This window comes from Schistocerca nitens, chromosome 1, assembly GCF_023898315.1.
Source record: "Schistocerca nitens isolate TAMUIC-IGC-003100 chromosome 1, iqSchNite1.1, whole genome shotgun sequence".
Lineage (NCBI taxonomy): Eukaryota > Metazoa > Arthropoda > Insecta > Orthoptera > Acrididae > Schistocerca > Schistocerca nitens.
Window position 1 is genome coordinate 877,354,155 of NC_064614.1, and position 19,656 is coordinate 877,373,810.

Below are 19,656 nucleotides of genomic sequence, written 5' to 3' on the forward strand. Positions count from 1 at the left end.
ATAGTATTTTACCCCTGCCACCTTCAGAAATTGAAAGAGAGTATTCCAGTTAACGTTGTCAAAAGCTTTCTCTAAGTCTACAAATGCTAGAAACGTAGGTTTGCCTTTTCTTAATCTTTCTTCTAAGATAAGTCGTAAGGTTAGTATTGCCTCACGTGTTCCAACATTTCTACGGAATCGAAACTGATCTTCCCCGAGGTCCGCTTCTACCAGTTTTTCCATTCGTCTGTAAAGAATTCGCGTTAGTATTTTGCAGCTGTGACTTATTAAACTGATAGTTCGGTAATTTTCACATCTTTCAACACCTGCTTTCTTTGGTATTGGAATTATTATATTCTTCTTGAAGTCTGTGGGTATTTCGCCTGTCTCATACATCTTGCTCACCAGATGGTAGAGTTTTGTCATGACTGGCTCTCCCAAGGCTGTCAGTAGTTCTAATGGAATGTTGTCTACTCCCGGGGCCTTGTTTCGACTCAGGTCTTTCAGTGCTCTGTCAAACTCTTCACGCAGTATCTTATCTCCCATTTCATCTTCATCTACATCCTCTTCCATTTCCATAATATTGTCCTCAAGTACATCGCCCTTGTATAAACCCTCTATATACTCCTTCCACCTTTCTGCCTTCCCTTCTTTGCTTAGAACTGGGTTGCCATCTGAGCTCTTGATATTCATACAAGTGGTTCTCTTCTCTCGGATTTTAAATATGAAATTTATAATCAGGTGCAGAAGAATGAGAGCCAAAAGCATTTATAGACTTCGAAAAAGCAAATGATTCGCTTGACAGGGAAACATAATTCAAGACCTTAAAAGAACTTGGAGCTGACACCAAATCAGTGGCAATCATAAAAGACACACTAACAAATGCAAAATGCAAAACTAAATTTTCGGTGAAACCTCCAAGGCTTTCGAGATCAAATCTGATGTAAGAGAAGGAGATGGGATGTCCCCACTGCTGTTCGACTGTGCACTAGAAAAGGAAATGAACAAATGGAGGAAAAGAACAGAAGAAAAAGGTATTTAAAAACCATAATTTGGGGAAAAAGGGGATAATCTGAGAACTGATTGCTTGGTTGTTGCAGACGATCTTCCCGTCTTAGCTGAATCTATACAAAATGCAACGATACAGATAAGTCTCCTGCAAGGGAGAGCTTCGAAAGCAGTTCTATTTATATATTTTCAAGGAATAGAGCATATGACAGATACGAAGTACGCACAGAAATATATGAAGTGATTATGGAAAAGCAGAAAAGGCTACGAAGTTTAAATATCTAGCTGAAGTCGTATAAACAAATGTGGACAAAGAAACTAACTTAGGGCAAGGAAAATGGCAGTGGCTTTTCAGTGAAGAACTTGGATAATAGGAAATCTTCCTCCATGATTGCAAAACTCTGGCACTATAACAATGTCATTAGACCATAATGCCTTTGTGTTTCAGAAAGCCTTTCGTTAAATGCAGTCAAACATTTAAGTGAAACAGAAGACAGAAAGGAAAATAGTCAGAACATCTTGGGACACAACATGACAATGAGAAATGGAAACTAAGAAGTAATAAAGAAGTTCATGGGATAATAGAACTAGTATTAGACACAATAAGGAATACAAGAGTTGTATTTTATGGACACCCGAAAAAGCTACAAGAAAAAGGAATAACAAACGGAATTTTCAACTTTTTGACAGAAACCCAAAGACATCAATGACGTGGGTCGAAGAAGTCAAAGAAGACCTGAGGGGAATGGAAATAACGAAGGAAGGAGTAGGAGAAAGATTAAAGTTCAAGACAATAGTAAGAAGTTTCAAGAGCTTTCTGGAGAGAACAAAGAAAAAGACAGGCGCAGTGTGGACGGAACAAAGTAGAAAAGTAAGCAGACATGTTTTTTGATATGGTCCTCAGTAGGCAAGATCTATAGTATTAACAATAAGTGGTTTGCCGGCCGGAGTGGCCAAGCGGTTCTAGGCGCTTCAGTCTGGAACCGCGCGACCGCTACGGTCGCAGGTTCGAATCCTGCCTCGGGCATGGATGTGTGTGATGTCCTTAGGTTAGTTAAGTTTAAGTAGTTCTAAGTTCTAGGGGACGATGACCTCAGATGTTAAGACCCATTGTGCTCAGAGCAATTTGAACCAATAAGAGGATTATCTATAGTCGACTATTGTTGCAGTTTACAGTAAATCTGAATTACTCTTCGTAAGAGATCTCAAAGAAAAGCAGAACTAATGTCTTCTCAGCTGTAAGAAAAAGGACCTATAAAATTGAGTCCATATTTACGACTTTTTCTCCTTGAAGAACGACACTAACTGCGCCACGTTCATTGAATATGTTTTCTGCTCCTCCAGCAATCAGTGAATAGGTGTACTTTTTCTTCCCGCACTCCTCGTTTCAGAACATTTGGTACGCCATTGGACGCAGCAACAAAACCAATTACAGTTGATTCAACAGTGTCATCACAAAAACGTCACATCCTAATGAACTGATTAAACTGGTTAAGGAGCGATGTATTTGTAAGAAGAAAGAGCCCAGAAGTAGAATAATAAAACGTAGGGGATATATACAAGAAGGCAATCATTATTCGTCTGCGTCAGATGCCTCGGTCGTATAACTGTATGTAGCTGGTCAGTGTGCAGATATATAGCAAGCCGGATGGCCGGAGTGCTGCATTTATGTTTGGCATGACCTTTTCCACACTGGTCCCTCCACCGTGTCTGACGTTAACCGCCGCCTTTATCAATAGGGGTCATAAAACGGAACGTACTTTCGGCCGCCTCGTGCCTCCGGTGGGCGGAGCTGTTTACTGGGTCGCTTACGGAGGCCTCTATCTGCCCCGCATCTCTGTCGTGTGCGCCTCGTACACAAATAAAGATTTGTCAAATAAACAACTGGAAGCAAGATACACCGCTTATGTATCCCGACTCACAATAACCACAGTATGACCCAGCACGAGAATGGCTTTCTCCCAACGCCTCACCTACCCATAAGCAGCTGAAAGCCTTCCCTCTCACTTATGTTGTCTCCCCTTCTACTTCCATCTACAACTAGTCTCCCTTCCCCATTATCTCCCAATCTTTCCCTCCCTCACTCCGACCTCGTCCCCCCATCTCTCGAACCCATCCCCTCTCTCCCTCCCTATACACACAAACAGTATACACTTTCATAAATACTCTGACAGCCGCCATACGAATGGCCTTGCGCTCCTGCTAGTCACTCTCTTTTCTGTATCACTCGCAAATGGAACGATAAGAGCCTCGATTTCTCTTGTCTTCGCGGTCAATACGCGAGTTGTATGTGGTGGCAGAAGAACCGTTCTGCAGTCGGCAGCAAATGGCGGTTCTCTAAACGTTCTCAATAGTGTTTCGCGAAATGCACGTCTTGTTTCCTGCAAGGATCCCCATTTTAGTTGACGTACCATTTCCATAATATTCTTGTGCTGATTGCACCTTGTTGTTGTGGTCTTCAGTCCACAGACTGGTTTGATGTAGCTCTCCATGCTACTCTACCCTGTAAAAGCCTCTTCACCTGCTGCAACCTACATCCTTCTGAATCTGCTTAGTGTTTTCATTTCTTGGTCTCCCTCTACGATTTTTATCCTGCATGCTTCCCTCCATTACTAAATTGGTGTTGTCTTAATGCCTTATAACATGACCTGCCTAACGATCCCTTCTTCTAGTCAAGTTGTGCTACAAATTCCTCTTCTCCCCAATTCTATTCAGTACGTCCTTATTAGTTACGTTGATCTGCCCATCTAATCTTCAACATTCTTCTGTAGCATCGCATTTCAAAAGCTTCTATTCTCTTCTTGTCTAAACGGTTTCTCCATACTTTCAGAAAACCGAGTGAGGTGGCGCAGTGGTTAACGCCCTGGCCTCGCATTCGGGAGGACGACGGTTCAATCCCGCGTACGGCCATCCGGATTTAGGTTTGCCATGATTTCCCTAAATCGCTTTCGGAAAATGCCGGGATGGTTCCTTCGAAAGGACATGGCCGACTTCCTTCCCCATCCTTCCCTAATCCGATGAAACCGATGAGTTCGCAGTTTGGTCTCCTCCCCCAAATCAACCAACCAACCAACTTTCAGAGACTGATGACCATAGAAGTTAAGTCCCATAGTGCTCAGAGCCAACTTTCAGAAAAGACTTCCTGACACTTAAATCTACACTCGATAACAAATCTCTCTTATTCAGAAACGCTTTCCTTACCGTCGCCAGTCTACATTTTATATCCTCTCTACTTCGACCATCATCAGTTATTTTGCTGCCCAAATAGAAAAACTACTTTAAATGTCCCATTTTCTAATCTAATTCCCTCAGCATCATCTGATTTAATTTGACTAAGATTCCATTATCCTTGTTTTATTTTCGTTGATATTCATCTCATATTCTCCTTTCAAGACCGTGTCCATTCCATTAACTGCTCTTCCAACTCCTTTGCTGGCTCTGACAGAATCAGAATGTCATGAGCAAACCTCAAATTTTTATTTCTTCCCGCTGGACTTTAATTTATACTCCAAATTTTCTTTTGTTACATTTACTGCCTGCTCAGCTCAGTAACATCGGGGATAGGTTACAGCCCAGTCTCACTCCCTTCTCAACCACTGCTTCCCCTTAATGGCCCTCGATTCTTGTAACTGCTGTCTGGCTTCTGTACATGTTGTAAATAGCCTTTAGCTCCCCGTATTTTACCCCTGGTGCCCTCAGAATTTCAAAGAGAGTATTCCAGTAAACATTGTCACAAGATTTCACTAAGTCTTCATGTGCTATAAACGAAGGTTTGCCTTTCCTTAACCCATCTTCTAAGATATGTCGTAGGGTCAGTATTGCCTCGCGTATTCCTGCATTCCTACGGAACCCAAACTGATCTTCCCCAAGGTCGTCTTCTACCAGTTTTTCCATTCATCTGTAAGGAATCCGTGTTTGTATTTGGCAACCGTGACTTATGAAACTGATAGTTGCGTAACCTTCATACCTGTAAGCACCATTTTTCATAGGAATTGGAATTGTTTTATATTTTTTCAAGTCTGAGCGTATTCTACCTGTCTCATACATCTTGTTCATCAGATGGAAGAGTTTTGTCGTGGGTGGCTCTCCCAAGGCTATCAGTAGTTCTAACGGAATACTGTCTACTCCTGGGACCTTGTTTCGACTTAGGTCTTTCAAAGCTCTGTTGAATTTTTCACGCAGAATCATATCTCCCCTCTCGTCTTCATCTACGTCCGGTTCCTTTCCCTAATATTATCCTCAGTACATCGCCCTTGTATAGACCCTCTGTATACTCCTTCCTCCTTTCTGTTTTCCCGTCTTTGCGTAGGACTAGTTTTCCATCTGAGCTCTTGATATTCATAGACGTGGATCTCTTTTCTTCAAACGTCTCTTTAATTGTCTTGTAGGCGACATCTGTCTTAACCCTAGTGATACATGCTTCTGCATCCTTATATTTGTCCTCTAGCCACTCCTGCTTAGCCATTTTGCACTTCCTGTAGATCTCATTTTTGGGTCGTTTGTATTCCTTTTCGCCTGCTTCATTTACTGCATTTTTATATTTTCGCCGTTCATCAATTAAATTCAATATCTTTTGTGTTACCCAAGGATTTCTACTAGCCCTCGTCTTTTTATCTATTTGATCCTCTGCTGCCTTCACTACTTCATCTCTCAAAGCTACCCATTCTTCTTCTGTTGTATTCCTTTTCCCTATTCTTGTCAATCGTTCCCTATGCTCCCTCTGAAATTCTCTACATCCTTAGTTTATCCAGGTCCCATCTCCCTAAATTCCTACCTTTCTGCAGTTTCTTCAGTTTTAATCTATAGTTCATAACCAATAAATTGTGGTCACAATCCATATCTTACAATTTAACATTTACAGTCTTATCATTATATGATATACCTGAAACCTTGAGGTGTCTCCAGGCGTCTTCCACGTACACAACCTTCTTTCATGATTCTTCGGCCGTGGTCTGCGGATAGCGTTTTTGATTAGAAATCAAAATGTCCTCGGTCCCGGGCTCAAAACCCACAACTGCTTACATTTTGATTAATAATCAGCATTGGCGGCCGAAGGCTTCCGGGATGAGAAGTCACCCTCATTCTGCTAACGGCCTTGTCAAAGAGGGTAGGGGAGCGGACAGAGGTTCAGGGCACTCTCTTGCCCTTGAGGTGGGAAGCTGGCCATAAAGGCGGAAGAATCAGCAGTGATTAATGGCATGAGGACGCAGAAGTCAATGGAAACCACTGGATTAAAGACACATAACGTGTATCCAGAAGACATGTGGTCTGTAACTGAAAAAGTCATGATGATCTCTCCATTGACAAAAAGATTCCGGAGTAGTACATCATTCGGATCTCCGAGAGGGGACTGCCAAGGGGGAAGAGACCACGAGAAAAAGATTTAATAACCAACGGTAGGATAACGTTCTACGAGTCGGGGCGTGGAATGTTAGAAGCTTGAAAGTTGTAGGGAAGCTACAATATCTGAAAAAGGAAATGCAAAGTCTCAAGCTAGAATTGCAGGTGTCAGTGAAGTGAAATGGAAAGAAGACAAGGATTTCGGGTCAGATGAGTATCGGGTAATATCAACTGCAGCAGAAAATGGTATTACGGGCATAGGATTCGTTATGAATAGATCATCATGACTTTTTCAATTACAGACCACATGTCTTGTGGATATACGTTATGTGTTTTAATCCAGTGGTTTCCATTGCCTTCTGCGTCCTCATGCCATTAATCACTTCTGATTCTTCCGCCTTTAGGGCCAGCTTCCCACCTCATGGGCAAGAGAGTGCCCTGAACCTCTGTCCGCTCCCCTACCCTCTTTGACAAGGCCGTTAGTAGAATGAATGTGTTACTGTGAATTGTTCAGTGAAAGGGTTGTTCTCATCAGAATCGACAGCAGACTAACACCGACATCGATAATTCAGGTATAAATTCCGACGTCGTAGGCTGAAGATGAAGACCCCGTGAAAGTATATGAGGATATGGAAAGGGTAATACAGTACGTAAAGGGAGATGAAAATCTAATAGTCGTGGGGGACTGGAATGAAGTTATAGGAGTAGGAGTGGAAGAAAAGGTTACAGGAGAATATGGGCTTGGGACAAGGAATGAGTGAGGAAAAAGACTAATTGAGTTCTGTAATAAATTTCAGCCGGTAATAGCGAATGCTCTGTTCAAGAATCACTATAGTAGGAGGTATACTTGGAAAAGTCCGGGTAATATGGAAAGATTTCAGATTGCATCATAGTCAACAGATATTAAGAAGTCAGATATTGGATTGTATGGCGTACCCAGGAGCAGATATAGACTCAGATCACAATATAGTAGTGATGAAGAGTAGGCTGAAGTTCAAGAGATTAAAGAATCAATATGTTGAGAAGTGGGATACAGAAGTGCTAAGTAAAATTGCTAAGAAATGACGAGATATGTATGAAGTTCTCTAAGGCTATAGGTACAGCACTAAAGAACAGATCAGTAAGTAGTACAGTTGCAGGGGACTGGACATGTCTTAAAAGGGAAACCACAGAAGTTGGAAAGTAAACCAGAGGTACACAGAAGGTAATTGCGAAAAAAACCATGGTAACAGAGGTAGTTCAGTTGATCGATGAAAGAAGGAAGTACAAAAATGCTCAGGAAAATTCAGGAATAAGAAATACAAGTCACTGAGGAATGAAATTAATAGGAAGTGTAGGGACACTAGGACGTAAAGGCTATATGAAAAATGTGAAGAAATCGAAGTAGAAGAAATGTCGGAAGGACCGAATCAGCATATAGGAAAGTCATAACAACCTTCGGTGAATTCGGTGAATTCCACTGTTAAATGCAGAAGAGAGAGCGGATAGGTGGAAAGAGTACATTGAAGGCCTCTATGAGGGAGAAAATTTATCAGATGCGATATGAGAAGAAACGACAGTCGATTTAGAAGAGATATGGATCCAATATTAGAATCAGAATTTAAAAGAGCTTTGGAGAACTTAAGAAGAATTAAGGCAGGAGGGATAGATAACATTCCATCAGAATTTCTAAAATCATTGAGGGAAGTGGCAACTAAAGTTCTATTCTTGTTGTTGTGTAGAATGTGTGAGTCTGGCGACATACCAACCAATTCCGAAGACTCAAGAGCTGACAAGTGCGAGAATTATCATACATCCAGCTTAACCACTCACGCATCCAAATTGCTGACAAGTATATACGCATAAGAATGGAAAAGAAAATTGAGGACGTGTTACATGACGATCAGTTTGGCTTTAGGAAGGGTAATAGCACGAGAGAGGCAATTCTGACGTTGCGATTAATAATGGAAGCAAGACTAAAGGAAAATCAAGACATATTCAATGGATTTGTCGACCTGGGAAAAGTGTTCAACAATGTAAAATGTTGCAAGATGTTCGAATTTCTGAGAAAAATAGTGGTAAGCTAGAGGAAGAGACGGATAATATTTAATATGAACAAGAGTCAAGAGGGAATAAAAAGAGTGGACGACCAACAACTAAGTGCTCGGATTAAAAGGGTGCCGGGCTGTTCTAGGCGCTTCAGTCCGGAACCACACTGCTACTACGGTCGCAGGTTCGAATCCTGCCTCGGGCATGGATGTGTGTGACGTCCTTAGGTTAGTTAGGTTTAAATAGTTCTAAGTCTAGGGGACTGATGACCACAGATGTTAAGTCCCATAGTGCTTAGAGCCATTTGAACCATTAAAAGGGTGTAAGACAGGGACATAGTCTTTCACCTCTAGTGTTCAATCTATATAAATCGAAGAAGCAATGATGGAAATAAAAGAAAGATTCATGAGTGGGATTAAAATTCAAGGTGAAAGGATATCAATGATACGACTCGCTGATGACATTGCAGTATTCAGTTAGAGCGAAGAAGAATTACAGGATCTGCTGAGTGGACTGAACAGTCTAATGAGTACTGAATATGTATTGAGAAAAAAAATCGAAGAAGTAATGAGAAGTAGCAGAAATGAGAACAGCCACAAACTTAACAGCAGGACTGAGGGTCACGAAGTAGATGCTACCTAGGCAGCAAAATAACCAATGACGGATGGAGAAAGGAGGACACGAAAAGCAGACTAACCATACCTGGCCAAGAGAAGTCTACTAGTATCAGACATAGGCCTTAATTTGAGCAAGAAATTTGTGAGAATTTAGTTTTGGAGCACAGCACTGTATGGTAGTGAAACATGGTCTGTGGGAATACCTGAACAGAAGAGACTCGAAGCATTTGAGATGTGGTGCTACAGACGATTGTTGAAAATTAGATGGACTGACAAGGTAAGGAATGAGGAGGTTCTGCGCAGAATCGGAAAGGAAAGGAATATGTTGAAAACACTGAGAAGAAGAAGGGACGGGATGATAGGATATCTGTTAAGACATCAGGGACTGACTTCCATTGTACTAGGGGGTGTTGTAAAGGGCAAAAACTGTAGAGGAAAAGAGAGTTTGGAATACATCCAGCAAATAATTGAGGACGTAGATTACAAGTGCTACCCTGAGGCGATGAGGTTGACACAGGAGAAGAATTCGTGGCGGGCCACGTCAAACCAGTCAGGAGACTAATGTCTATAAAAAGGTGTTAGCTATGATTAAGTTATGCTCTATTCGAAATTCTACCAGGCGGCTTCCTCTTTCATTCCTTACCCCCAGTCCAGATTCACCTACTCCTTTTCCATCTTCTATTATCGAATTACAGTCCCCCATAACTATTAAATTTCTGGCTCCCTTAACTATTTGAATAATTTCTTTTATCGTATAACACATTTCTTCAATCTCTTCATCATCTGCAGAGATAGTTGGCATATAAACTTGTACTACATGTAAACTTGTACTACTATGCTAGGCGTGGGCTTCGTGTCTTTCTTGGCTACAATAATGTGTTCACTATGCTGTTCGTAGTAGCTAGTCCGCGTTCCTATTTTTTTATTCAACATTAAACCTACTCCTGCATTACCCATATTTGATTTTGTATTTATAACCCTATATTCACCTGACTAGAAGTCTTGTTCCTCCTGCCCCGCATTTCAGTAATTTCTGCTATATCGAAATTTAACCTGTCCATTTCCTTTTAAAATATTCTAACCTACCTGCTCGATTGAGCACTCTGACATTCCACACTCTGATCCGTAGAACGCCAGTTTTGTTTCTGCTGATAACGACGTCCTCCTGAATAGTCTCCGCCCGGAGGTACGAAAAGGGGAATTATTTTAGCTCCTGAATATTTTACCCAAGAGGACGTCATCATTCATTTAAGCTTACAGTAAAGCTGCATGTCCTCAGGAAAAATTACATTTGTTTCTTCTTGCTTTCAACCGCTCGCAGTACCAGCACAGCAACACTGTTTTGGTTGATATTGCAAGACCAGTCAGTTAATCCAGACTGAACTACTGGAAAGGCTGTTGCCCCTCTTCAGGAACAGATACCCATCCGTTGTGGTGATCGAACCTACTGGTGGGAAATCTAGCGGCACGCCCCTGAATTACTTCGATTTCTTTCGACATGGTGGGGATCCCAAAAATTCGAATAATACTCAAGAATGGCTTGCACCTGGTAGAGCTACACCTCTATACGATGCTTTCCTACAAGCGACCTTCCGTGCGCCCAGATACGTAGTAGGTGTGATTCTGGCATCCAGGATACCTCCAATACAGTATTCGAATATTGCAGCAATGCTCTTCCAGCTTCAGAACAAACTGCCATTCGTCACACCAGATATTCCGTCCGTGTCACCCTGTATGCGCTCACCGTTACTTAAAGACGACGCTTTGCCGCACACAGCATCATCATCTGTAAGTTAAAATTGCCAGATCGTCTGCAAAGGCGAGGCAATCTAATGTTACTTCTAGCTAATGTGATTGAGCGATTTAAGTTTTGACTCGATTTTAGCTCTCGCCGTTCTGTAATTACCTTTTCCAAAATATAGTTAAACAGTGATGGGGAGAGTCCATTTCCCTGTCTAATACCAGTCTTTATATCAAATGGTTCAGAAATTTCTCTCATGAATTTAACTTTAGAGCTGGTGTCGATTAACGTTTCCTCAATCAGTGTTAGAGTTTTACTATCTAGCCCTTATTCCTTTAAAATTTGGAAAAGAGATTCACAAGCAACTGAGTCGTAGGCCTTTTTAAATTCCACAAACGTACATACAATATTGTTACTAGAAATCCTTTGGTGCCTAAGTTTTAGCTTTAAATTAAGAATTTGTTCCGGACAGGATCTCTTTGGTTAAAGTTTCCTTGGTATTCACCAATTTTAGGTTCTAACTGTTCTTGGGCTCAATCAAGTAAACATTGCGAGAGAATTTTGCTTGTGACTGGGAGAAGAGAGATTCCTCAGTAATTGTTAACATTGATTCTATTCCCTTTTTTATGCAAAGGATGAATTAGGGCATTTTTCCAGTACTCAAGTATTTTCTCAGTTTGCCAGATATGTCCTATTAGTTGAGGTCTTTCTTTTATAGTGTTAGGACCAGCTGATTTTAGTAGTTCTGTAATTATTCCGTCTTCACCGAAGGCTTCATTGTTTTTAAGTCTCTTAATTTGTTCAGTTATTTGGATTTCGTCAGGGTCAGTAGGTTTAGGATTGGTGTTATTAGTTTGCTGTGGTTGGAATTTATTCGCTGGTTCTGGACAGTCTAATAGTTTTTTCAAAATAACCGGCAAGTATCATAAAATTTTCCTGGTGGTTAAGAGCCAAACTGGCGTTTCCATTTTTGAAGCAAAGACTTTGAGGTTGGTAACCGGTTAGTTTTGTTTTGAATGTTTTATAAAAGCTTCTTGTATTATCCTTTTGGAAATCTTTTTAGATTTCTAAAAGTTGGGCATTTTCGTGTTTCTTTTAGACTGTCGGATTAACGTAGATGTTTCTTTTCTTACAGTTAGAAAAGTGCTGTACATATTTTCCGTGTCAAATTTTGGGATAACGTTTTTTCTTTTGAAGAGTTTTTGAGGTTCATGTTTACTTTTATTCCTGGTAAATAATGATCAGAATCAATGTTACCCCTTTCCTAACTTGGACATTTAAAATTTCTTTGTAGTTAGGGTTTGAAATTGCTACATATTCGATTTGATTTCCCCAATAAATGTACTGGGTGCCTGCCAAGCGTTTTGTTTAGAAGGGTTCTTTTTTAAAAGTGTTGACATGATTGTAAGGTTAAAATTTTTGCACGTTTCAACAAGTCTTTGGCCATTTTGGTTTGTTCATTTACGCGCAGGAAATTCAACCTACGGTTTTCTTATAATTTTTTTCTCTTTACCTAATTGAGCATTAAAATTTTAATATGGTTTGATGGAATTTTCGAGATGATGTTTTCTAACGTTTCCCAGGCTTCATTAACTTCTTCAGGTTTTTTACGTTTATCCTGATTCACTTCCATGTATTAATAAAGTGTATGCTCTATTTGCGCATTTAAGAGAAATTGTCATTAGTCTGTTATTAATGGGAATTACCTCCGTTATTGAATTTAAAATAATTTTGGAGGCTGCAAAAGCAAGTCCCAGACATGGTGCATTATTTAGTATTCTTTTATCAGTTTCTTTTAAAAAGACTATAACAGTCGAACTCCATGGTCTTATTGTCTGTAATTCATGTTTCTTGAAGCGTCAAAATTTGAATGTTCTGTTCTTTTAATGTATCTCCCAATTTATGAAGTTTACTTGGTTGCAAAAGTGTTTACATATTAAGTGTTGCAAAAAATGTATTTTAGTTTTAAGTCGGCCAGAGGACTCCGACTTCCTCTGTTGAATCACATTGTATTTTAACCTGGCCGCCCCAGAATCCGAAAGGCCGGTTGCGCCAATAATACTGGCTGTGGATTGACCACATGGGGTAATATTGTAATTATCAGAATGCTTCATGATGATTGTGCGTGGAATCAGGTGTGGTTGAGTAGGCTCACTGAGTGAACTCAAGAGTGTTAAGACTGGAAGGGTTAGTTCCAGAATATAAATTTCAGCCGCACCACTCGTGAACAGACGCTGACCTTTTTGCCGCTTGCTACTAGACAAGCGTAAATTAGGTTCGGTTTTGTTTCGCCTTGGTCTGGGACTGCTAATTCTGTATTCGCAGCTGTCCACCATATCTAATATCCGCCCCTGTGACCTGTTCAGTACCCTAGGCAATCTAATCTTTTGGTTACAAAATCTTGAAGCCTAGAATATGTGTGTGTGTGTGTGTATGTACTGGACATCTGGACATTTTTGAAAAGCGCCACCTTAAAGATAAAGTGTTTCTAATTTGCGTGGATAATGTCAGCGAAAATTTTGCACTGTTCATCGTGTTCTTAGTGGCGAGTAAGAAAAGTAGTTGGTGTGGGGCTGCACAACCCCACTCACAAATCGGAAGGTCTTTTAGCAATGGATATCGAACATTTAATTAGAAAGATATATTCATACTTTTATACAGAGTGATTCAGCTGCCCCTACCGATTCGTTGTATGCAACCCGCACTACGTCTTTGTCAGTAACGATATCCAGACAGGCGATAAAAGCTCCCTTTCAGAACTTGATTCCGTTTGCTAACAGTTTTTCAAAGCTCTGAGAGGGAACTCATATAGATTACATGGCTGTCGCCTGTGTGGTATCCTGATCTAGATGTAGTGATCTAGATGTAGTAGCAGGGCCAGCTGAATCAATTTATATGTACAGTGTGTGTGTGTGTAGGAGCTCTCAAACACCTTTTGCAAAAGAATCTGGGATGCCATACAAAGTAATGTTGGGACATAAAAGAACAAGATGAATTGCACTTTTGCCTGCAGTTGATAAAGAATCTTGCAAATGTATTCTACATCTACATCCATACTCCGCAAGTCACCTGACGGTGTGTGGCGGAGGGTACCTTGAGTACCTCTATCGGTTCTCCCTTCTATTCCAGTCTCGTATTGTTCGTGGAAAGAAGGATAGTCGGTATGCCTCTGTGTGGGCTCTAATCTCTCTGATTTTATCCTCATGGTCTCTTCGCGAGATATACGTAGGAGGGAGCAATATACTGCTTGACTCTTCGGTGAAGGTATGTTCTCGAAACTTTGACAAAAGCCCGTACCGAGCTACTGAGCGTCTCTCCTGCAGAGTCTTCCACTGGAGTTTATCTATCATCTCCGTAACACTTTCGCGATTACTAAATGATCCTGTAACGAAGCGCGCTGCTCTCCGTTGGATCTTCTCTATATCTTCTATCAACCCTATCTGGTACGGATCCCACACTGCTGAGCAGTATTCAAGCAGTGGGCGAACAAGCGTACTGTAACCTACTTCCTTTGTTTTCGAATTGCATTTCCTTAGGATTCTTCCAATGAATCTCAGTCTGGCATCTGCTTTACCGACGATCAACATTATATGATCATTCCATTTTAAATCACTCCTAATGCGTACTCCCAGATAATTTATGGTATTAACTGCTTCCAGTTGCTGACCTGCTATTTTGTAGCTAAATGGTAAAGGATCTATCTTTCTGTGTATTCGCAGCACATTACACTTGTCTACATTGAGATTCAATTACCATTCCCTGCACCATGCGTCAATTCGCTGCAGATCCTCCTGCATTTCAGTACAGTTTTCCATTGTTACAACCTCTCGATACACCACAGCATCATCTGCAAAAAGCCTCAGTGAACTTCCGATGTCATACACCAGGTCATTTATATATATTGTGAATAGCAACGGTCCTATGACACTCCCCTGCGGCACACCTGAAATCACTCTTACTTCGGAAGACTTCTCTCCATTGAGAATGACATGCTGCGTCCTGTTATCTAGGAACTCCTCAATCCAATCACACAATTGGTCTGATAGTCCGTATGCTCTTACTTTGTTCATTAAACGACTGTGGGGAACTGTGTCGAACGCCTTGCGGAAGTCAAGAAACACGGCATCTACCTGTGAACCCGTGTCTATGGCCCTCTGAGTCTCGTGGACGAATAGCGCGAGCTGGATTTCACATGACCGTCTTTTTCGAAACCCATGCTGATTCCTACAGAGTAGATTTCTAGTTTCCAGAAAAGTCATTATACTCGAACACAATACGTGTTCCAAAATTCTACAACTGATCGACGTTAGAGATATAGGTTTATAGTTCTGCACATCTGTTCGACGTCCCTTCTTGAAAACGGGGATGACCTGTGCCCTTTTCCAATCCTTTGGAACGCCACGCTCTTCTAGAGACCTACGGTACACCGCTGCAAGAAGGGGGGCAAGTTCCTTCGCGTACTCTGTGTAAAATCGAACTGGTATCCCATCAGGTCCAGAGGCCTTTCCTCTTTTGAGCGATTTTAATTGTTTCTCTATCCCTCTGTCGTCTATTTCGATATCTACCATTTTGTCATCTGTGCGACAATCTAGAGAAGGAACTACAGAGCAGTCTTCCTCTGTGAAACAACTTTGGAAAAAGACATTTAGTATTTCGGCCTTTAGTCTGTCATCCTCTGTTTCAGTACCATTTTGGTCACAGAGTGTCTGGGCATTTTGTTTTGATCCCCCTACCGCTTTGACATAAGACCAAAATTTCTTAGGATTTTCTGCCAAGTCAGTACATAGAACTTTACTTTCGAATTCATTGAACGCCTCTCGCATAGCCCTCCTCACACTACATTTCGCTTCGCGTAATTTTTGTTTGTCTGCAAGGCTTTGGCTATGTTTATGTTTGTTGTGAAGTTACCTTTGCTTCCGCAGCAGTTTTCTAACTCGGTTGTTGTACCACGGTGGCTCTTTTCCATCTCTTACGATCTTGCTTGGCACATACTCATCTATCGCATAATGTACGATGGTTTTGAACTTTGTCCACTGATCCCCAACACTATCTGTACTTGAGACAAAACTTTTGTGTTGAGCCAACAGGTACTCTGAAATCTGCTTTTTGTCACTTTTTCTAAACAGAAAAATCTTCCTACCTTTTTTAATATTTCTATTTACGGCTGAAATCATCGATTCGACGTTGAATTACTTTTTATCGTGAAAAAATTGTCACGCTGTACTACCCGCATTCTTCTCCAACGAATCATCGGGGCTACGGTTAAAAGTCGTACATGCAATACTTAAGAATTCTGTGAAAACAGGGGAAAGAAGTAGAACAACCCTTACGGAATTTTTCCTCTTTTTTGGATTAAGAAACTCTGTGAACAAGCCGCATCAGAAAGCGATTATACATCTCTGAGCATAGTAAATGATTTAGAAAAGAAAAACATTGTGCGGCGTTGGCATATCAACAGAAATTATTTCACAGGGCATCATAATTTCATTCAGTAGAAAAGAACATTCATCAGTACAGAGAATTCCAAACATATTATTAGATTCAGTTAAAACAGTCTGAAATGGGCTGACGTAGAGCAAACTTACCAACAATTAATGATGCAGATACCCATGGCAGCCACGACAATTGCCGAAAATAGGTTACTTCACAAAGTAAGCTACGTCACAAATTACGTGATCTATCATGTTCTGAAGTGGCCTGAGGAGATGAAGAGCAGCAATAACTAGGGAAGATCGGAAAACTTAATGAACGGTGGCTACCATACAAATTCTTCCTGTCCATTGTCAAGTTCACTCTCTGATTACCGAAAAAGTATTTTGTTGATGAATACGTTATGGACATCACCGAAGCTGAAACGCTACTTGCAGTGCTAAATATAAAATTTAATACGGGTAGTTATGAACACTTCCTGAAGTTCTAAACCAAAGCACAGAATTAATAAAAGAAAGATGTCACTCATATGAGGAATAAGACTACATTGCAACTCTGTCAGAGATGGTAAATGGCTTAGAAGAGCAATTAAATTAAATGTACAGTGTCTTGAAAAGAGATTATAAGGAACCGCGCGACCGCTACGTCCGCAGTTTCGAATCCTGCCTCGGGCATGGATGTATGTGATGTACTTAGGTTAGTTAGGTTTACGAAGTTCTAAGTCAAGGGGGCTGATGACCTCAGATGTTAAGTCCTATAGTGCTCAGAGCCATTTGAACCATTTGAACACTATAAGTAGCAGATGAGTTTTGCTATTCGGGCAGCAAAAGAACTGACAATGGCCGAAGTAGAGAGGATATAAAATGCAGACAGGGAATAACAAGAAAAGTGTTATTGAAAAAGCGAAATTAGTTGATATCGAATATAAATTTGTTGCTATTGTTGTGGTCTTCAGTCCTGAGACTGGTTTGATGCAGCTCTCCATGCTCCTCTATCCTGTGCAAGCTTCTTCATCTTCCAGTACCGACTGCAGCCTACATCCTTCTGAATCTGCTTAGTGTATTCATCTCTTGGTCTCCCTCTACAATTTTTACCCTCCACAGTGCCCTCCAATGCTAAATTTGTGAGGTCCCCTGATGCCTCACAACATGTGCTACAATCCAGTCTCTTCTTCTTGACAAGTTGTGCCACAAACTCCACTTCTCCCCAGTTCTATTCAATACCTCCTCATTAGTTATGTGATCTACCCATCTAATCTTCAGCATTCTTCTGTAGCATCACATTTCGAAAGCTTCTATTCTCTTCTTGTCCAAACTATTTATCGTCCATATTTCACTTCCATACATGGCTACACTCTATACAAACGCTTTCAGAAACGACTTACTGACACCTACATCTATACTCGATGTTAACAAATTTCTCTTTTTCAGAAAAGATTTCCTTGCCATTGTCAGTTTACATTTTGTATCCTCTCTACTTCGAACATCATAAGTTGCTTTGCTACCCAAATAGCAAAACTCTCTTACTACTTTAAGTGTCTCATTTCCTAATCTAATTCCCTCAGCATCACCCGATTTAATTCGACTACATTCCATTACCCTCGTTTTGCTTTTGTTGATGTTCATCTTATACCCTCCTTTCAAGACAGTTCAACTGCTCTTCCAAGTCCTTTGCTGTCTCTGACAGAATTACAATGTCATCGGCGAACCTCAAAGTTTTTATTTCTTCTCCATGGATTTTAATACCTACTCTGAACTTTTCTTTTGTTTCCTTTATTGCTTGCACAATATAAAGATTGAATAACATCGGGGATTGGCTACAACCCTGTCTCACTCCCTTCCCAACCACTGCTTCCCTTTCATGCCCCTCGACTCTTATAACTTGCTATAGCCTTTCGCTGCCTGTATTTTACCCCTACCACCTTCAGAATTTGAAAGAGAGTATTCCAATCAACATTGTCAAAAGCTTTCTCTAAGTCTACAAATGCTTTCTTTTAAGATGAGTCGTAGGGTGAGTACTGCCTCACGTGTTCCAACATTTCTACGGAATCCAAACTGATCTTCCCCGAGGTTGGCTTCTCTCAGTTTTTCCATTCGTCTGTAAAGAATTCGCGTTAGTATTTTGCAGCTGTGACTTATTAAACTGATAGTTCGGTAATTTTCACATCTGTCAACACCTGCTTTCTTTGGGATTGGAATTATTATATTCATCTTGAAGTCTGGGGGTATTTCGCCTGTCTCATACATCTTGCTCACCAGATGGTAGAGTTTTGTCAGGACTGGCTCTCCCAAGGCTGTCAGTAGTTCTAATGGAATGTTGTCTACTCCGGGGGCCTTGTTTCGACTCAGGTCTTTCAGTGCTCTGTCAAACTCTTCACGCAGTATCATATCTCTCATTTCATCTTCATCTACATCCTCTTCCATTTCCGTAATATTGACCTCAAGTACATTGCCCTTGTATAGACCCTCTATATACTCCTTCCACCTTTCTGCTTTCCCTTCTTTGCTTAGAACTGGGTCTCGATCAAAGCTCTTGATATTCATGCAAGTGGTTCTCCTTTCTCCAAAGGTCTCTTTAATTTTGGCTCAAAATGGTTCAAATGGCTCTGAGCACTATGCGACTTAACTTCTGAGGTCATCAGTCGCCTAGAACTTAGAACTAATTAAACATAACTAACCTAAGGACATCACACACATCCATGCCTGAGGCAGGATCGAACCTGCGACCGTAGCGGTCGCTCGGCTCCAGACTGCTGCGCCTAGAACCACACGGCCACTCCGGCCGGCGTCTCATTAATTTTCCTGTTGGCAGTATCTATCTTACCCCTAGTGAGATAAGCCTCTACATCCTTACATTTGTCCTCCAGCCATCCCTGCTTAGCCATTTTGCACTGCCTGTCGATATCATATCATATAAATTTAAATGTTTAGAAATGTTTTCTGATGAACCTTGTACGGAGTGTAGCCTTTTAATGAGGTGAAATGTGGGCGATAAAGAGCGCACACAAGAAGAGAAGATTAGATGGGTAGTTTCAGTCGCAGATGAAGATAAAGTGAATGTAATTGGAGAAAAAAGAGCTCTATGTCTCAGTTTGCTGTTGTCAGGGCACATCCGGAGGTATCAATTTGATAATGGTACGAAGTTTAGGGCGTAAATATTGTAAAGCGAGACCAAAGTTTGAATACAGTAAGCGGGTTTAAGTGGATGTTGATTGCATTAGTTATGTGGAGATGAAGAGGCTTGCACAGGATAGATAAGCGTGGAAGCTGCATCCATTGAGTCTTCGGGCTGAAGATCCCAAGAACAACTGTGGATAAGAATGAAAAGTATCGGAGCTTTTGTTGCATTCAGCGCAGGTATCTCCCCTCCCTTCCCTCCCATTAACTTTGTTGCACTACGGAGCCTGTGGCGATATTGCTCGCTCAGCAAGAAAGTTAAAGAGTTTTTGTTGGTCCCGTGCACGTGACAGAAGGCAGACGCCAGGGACACCGGGGTCCTGTTCCTTGGGGCTGA